Source organism: Anomaloglossus baeobatrachus, chromosome 6 (assembly GCF_048569485.1).
Source record: "Anomaloglossus baeobatrachus isolate aAnoBae1 chromosome 6, aAnoBae1.hap1, whole genome shotgun sequence".
NCBI lineage: Eukaryota > Metazoa > Chordata > Amphibia > Anura > Aromobatidae > Anomaloglossus > Anomaloglossus baeobatrachus.
The window spans coordinates 533,939,801-533,944,800 of record NC_134358.1 but is presented as its reverse complement, the minus strand read 5'-3'; the positions used below and the strand labels follow the sequence as shown (position 1 = coordinate 533,944,800).

General features: G+C 43.5%; 1 protein-coding gene across 5 annotated transcripts in view; it reads left to right on the top strand.

The window, feature by feature from the left end:
• The window catches only part of MLLT10 (MLLT10 histone lysine methyltransferase DOT1L cofactor), a 271,496-nt gene that overhangs the window by 79,917 nt on the left and 186,579 nt on the right, over positions 1-5,000 (top strand). The window lies entirely within an intron of this gene.

Sequence of the window (5,000 nt, the reverse complement as noted above, 5' to 3'; positions counted from 1 at the left end):
GCACTGTGCAGATTTATTAACTCATATTTACACTGTGAAAACTTACACTAAATTATCTAAAGCTGCACAATGTTATCATCCAACATGAGCCACTGTGATGAATGTAAGCCCCCAAGACCCCTTGGTAAAGCTGTTCACAGATTGGCTACAAGGCATTAAGCTTGCACTTGATCAAAGTGTAAAAGGAGATATACCAACGTCCAGAAAACCCAATGGCCGTCTGTCCCGACTCCTCCATACACATGAACAATCTGCTCGGATATGAGGTGCTCAGACTCCTCTGCCATTGGCACCCGGAGAATGAAAGGATCAGTTATGGGATGTGCCAGATCCTTCTCTCCCTTCAAATCATCTGTTGGGGTTAAGAGGGAGGCCCCCACGCACATTAGGCTACCGGTCAATCATGCCAATATCTTCCCCGGAGGACAAATATAGCTACTCACTGAAAATGCATCTTTGTAAGAATAGGTTAAAGAGAACCTGTCATCAGGATCAGGCATGGTATGGGCATAAAGGCGCTGATTTGCTTATTTAATTGGTACCTTCACTGTAGAAATCCGCAGCCTGGTTATTCTTTAATCACTATTAGAAGTTTTCATCCAGTGAGCTGTTTTTTTTTCATCGCGGCAGGACTCTTGATGGGGTCTTCATCTTTGCCGCGGCCTCTCAGCTGCCTCTGTTGTAAGTATCTTCATGCTGTTTAGAATTCCGTGCCAGCATCGTCCTTAGCCATGGGTGGCGCTTGCGCAGATGAATCTGGTTGCAGTCTTCAGTAAAATGGCGCTATGATGATGCATGTGTAGATTAAATTCTCAGCTCATTAACAAGCCGAGATCTCAATGAGCTGAAAATTCAATCTGCGCATGCGCCACCACGGTGCCATTTTGCTGAAGCTTGGTGGAAGGCTAATATGCGCATGCGCCACCAAGGTGCCATTTTCCTGAAGCCTGGTGGAAGGCTAATATGCGCATGCGCCACCATGGTACCATTTTCTTGAAGCCTGGTAAAAGGTTAATGTGTGCATGCGCTGACAAAGGTGCCAATTTCCTGCAGTCTGTCAGGCAGGAGATTACTGAGCGCAAGCGCCACAAGGGCACTATTTTTCTGAAGCCTGACGGGGAAGTTGATCTGCGCATGCGCTGACATATGCGCCTTTTTATGGAAGACTGCAACCAGATCAATCTGTGCAAGCTCCGCCCATGGCTAAAAAATGATATCAACGCGGAATATTAAACTGCATGAAGATTCTTACAACAAAGACATCTGAGGGGCCATGGCAGAGATGAAAACCGTACCCACAGTCCCGCTCCAATGCGCAGCTCATTGCACTTTTGCTTGCATTTTTTTTCCCCATTTCCTTGAATGGGTAAAAAATGTTGCAAAAAGAATTGACCTGCTGCAGATTTGAAAATATAATACATTAGTAGTTAATAATCATCAAGGAAACAAGTGCATGAGGTTTCAGAAATCTGTCTCTTTGCTGGTACTTTAAAACTAAAAATAATTCACAAGAAAAGACATTAAGAAAAAAAAATCACCGGTTTGCACAATTTTCTGCAGGATGCAGCCAAGCTCTTTAAGGTGTCTGTCCTGTGTTGAGGCACTTATATTATAATAATAATAATAATAATAATTTTATTCATATATATAGTGCTGGGCAGTCCACCTAATCTAATAGTATGGGCATCATCAATAGACTGTAAGCCAGACGCTGCATCACACGTACCTGTGTGACTGGTGCCCTATGCAAGCCTCATCTGTGTCCATGTCTAATACCAGCAACCACCCCCTCCATGAAATGGTAGGATGCGAGTGGTTGTCTCATCGGTATTCTGCACGTGTTACCCCAACCCTTATCATAGGGGTCGGCTGCATCCTGCGAGTGCATTTGCTATTTTACCCTTGTTGGCTAATGGCTTTTTCTGGTGCGTATTTTATTTATTTTTTGTTTTTATTTTATTTATTTATTTATTTTTTTTATTTATTTTTTTTTTATTTATTTATTTTTCCACTTTAAAAATTGTTGTTTTTTTTTTTTTTTCTGCTACAAAAATGCCACGTGTGAGTCTAGTGGGCAATCCTACTCAGTTGATTGACAGCTACATCTTTATGTACTCTTTGTACTCTTATAAAGGGAAGATTGTCAGCCATTGATTAGCACCGCCCACTGGACTCTTAAGCCCATCGTCTAGTGGGCGGTCCTTCTCAGTGATTGACAGCTACATCTTTATTTACTCATAAGGAGAAGATTGTGAGCCACTGATTAGCGCCGCCCACCGGACTCTTAAGCCCAGAATGAGCAGAGATATAAACAAAACGCAGGTTATACTGAATCTTTTCCCACAATAGTGTCATCGTCGTCCTGCCGCACAGGGTTCTGCTTACGGATTGGACGTAATTTTCAAAGCGTCAGGTTCCCTTTTAAATTATCTTTTTTTAATAGAACGGTTCAGTAAAAATTATACGGCTCATTCTCTACAGACAGCCTTATAAATGTGCAAATTCTCCCTTATTAACGTGATTGACAGTTGTCCTTCTTTGCTGCACTTACTGATAAATCTCATTTAGAGGAGGATCACAAATGGCGACCGCTCCATAGTAACCGCATTCGGCATTTATTGATCCAGTGAAAATGACAAAGGAAAGGCGAGTGTCCCTCTCCTACGATCTGGGGGCTTAGTGCAACGACGCCCCTAGTGGCCAGGCTTCCTTAGAGGAAATTAAAAATGACGTTACCGACCCAAGGAGGTTTTAATAAACGCGTATTATTAAGGTGCTGTTTAAAGGCAGGGGTCAAGCACATGCAGAATCCAATGCTGTATAGGTAATGGCTTTAAATAAGTTTTCTGATAAGATTTCTCATAAAAACAAATGAGATGTTAAGTATTTCGCCATTTAAATACTCGGTCCTATATATTTCCAGTACAATGATGTATTCACCATATATACAAGGATAATTCTTCCAACCAGATCTGAACAATTAGTGTTCCTCTTGAAGGAACAAGAAACCTAAAAATAAATTATTTAAAGGGGTTGTCCAGCTGCTTAATCATGTTAGGGTCCCATTTATTTAAAATAAAAATGGTACATAGTCTCCCGCAGCGGTGCCGTACCAGAGCTATTGCTATTCCGGGTGGGTAACGTGACGTTGCTGACGATCGGCTGCAGGCTGTACTGTTTTGTCCACTTTGGTTGTAGTTCATCAATATTTCATCAATCAGCAGTGAGTATCCAGTTTTTATCCTTGAGGGATGCTGGGGTTGTCCACTAATGGTAAACCCCTTTAAACGAAACGAAAAATATCATTGCAGCATTTTCCGCACCATCCTGAAACAGTCAGTGTGCTAGAATCCTGTAGAAAGTGCTGGTTATTCTCCTGCTCATCAGTTGCATCCCCCACCATGGAAAGGGCCTCCATCCCCCAACTCTGGAGGGGGCCCTCTATTCCCCCCCCCCCCCCCCGCCGCACCCTGCAGGGGCGCTCTATCCCCCCCCACTCTGGAGTGTGTGTGGCCATCTATCCCCCCCACTCTGGAGGGGGGCCTCCATTCCCATTTTTAACCACTTGTTTTGGCAATACCAACATGTACTTGGTCATGTCAATAAAGCTGTTTTGAATTTGCATCATCAACTTGTGGCTGATTCATGCCCTCTTTTCTAAGGGGGTTGGGTCGACTGGGCTGAGGGGGGGAGAGGCTCCTGCTGCAGACACAAGACATTCATGTGGAAGGGGGAATGGCGAAGCTCCTGAAACCTACTGAAGATTTCTTTATGTATTTCTCAGTTCTTATTATAATAGGAGATAAAATATGAACATAGAGAAGGTGAGGATTCAGGGAGGAAAAGCAGGGACACTTTTTTTTAATTTTTTTTTCTGTTTCTTTTTTTGTCTTTACACTTTTTATTTTATATTGAGCATTTAAATCATGCCTAAGTACACCTATAACATTTTATGCACTTTTTCCCCCTCCAAGCTTAAGCATTTTCAAAAAATGATGTACGTATTCCTGATTCTGCTGCTTTTTATGTTGCATACCCCTCTGCATTCATTCCCATAAGCTCTGTTTCTTAGCATCCCAAGTTCCTTCTAACGCTGCTGACATGCGCGGACAGCACATATACAGTATGTACATACCCTGAGGCAGCCTGCCGAGAAGTAGGTAAATACGATCAGAAATCCTGAGAGCACTTGAAGGAATGATTAAACCCTGAAACGGTTGTAGAAATTCTGGGGACACACGGGGGTTACAAGGGCTGTGTAGTTTATAAAAAAAAATTACTGTGGAACCTCGGTTTAAGAGTAACCCGGTGTGCGAGTATTTTGCTATACGAGCAAAGCTTGCTGGAAATTTGTAACTCAGTTTACAAGCCATCTTGGCTGTACGAGCAAATACTCACCGCACACACTTCCGGTTCCGTGCTTTAACCACGCTCTGACCCGCTCTTGCAATCCACACAAACACACACATATTATGCTCACCTACCCTCCGTTCCCTCGCCAAGCCTCCTGGTTCTTGTAGTCCGCAGGTACAGTATGTGTATCCGGTAACCATCGCGACGATGGAGGAACTTCCGCTGTCAGCCGCTTCTCAAAGGGCGGCGCGCTGGGCCAATCAGACATATACACATTAAACTGTTTGCTGCCACCTATGTTGGTGAGAACAGGTGACTTTAGTCTAATAAACATGAGGGCCTTTAACTATTAAAAGGAACCTGTCAGCAGGTTTTTATGTAATCTGGGAGCAGCATAATGTAGGAGCAGAGACCCTGATTCCAGCGATGTCACTTACTGGGCTGTTTTGCTATTTCTATAGAAACAGTGTTTTAACAGCAGGAGATTATCATTAGAGGACTAGGTGTCCGGTGCCTCCTGGTCCATCCACTCCCCCCAGCACTGATTAGTAGCTTTCTATCAGTGGTGTGGGCGGGGTTATACAGGGCTCAGCATTCTCAGCTCTGCTAGACCAGCAGTAGAGAAAACTGTGACGGTCATAACTGCT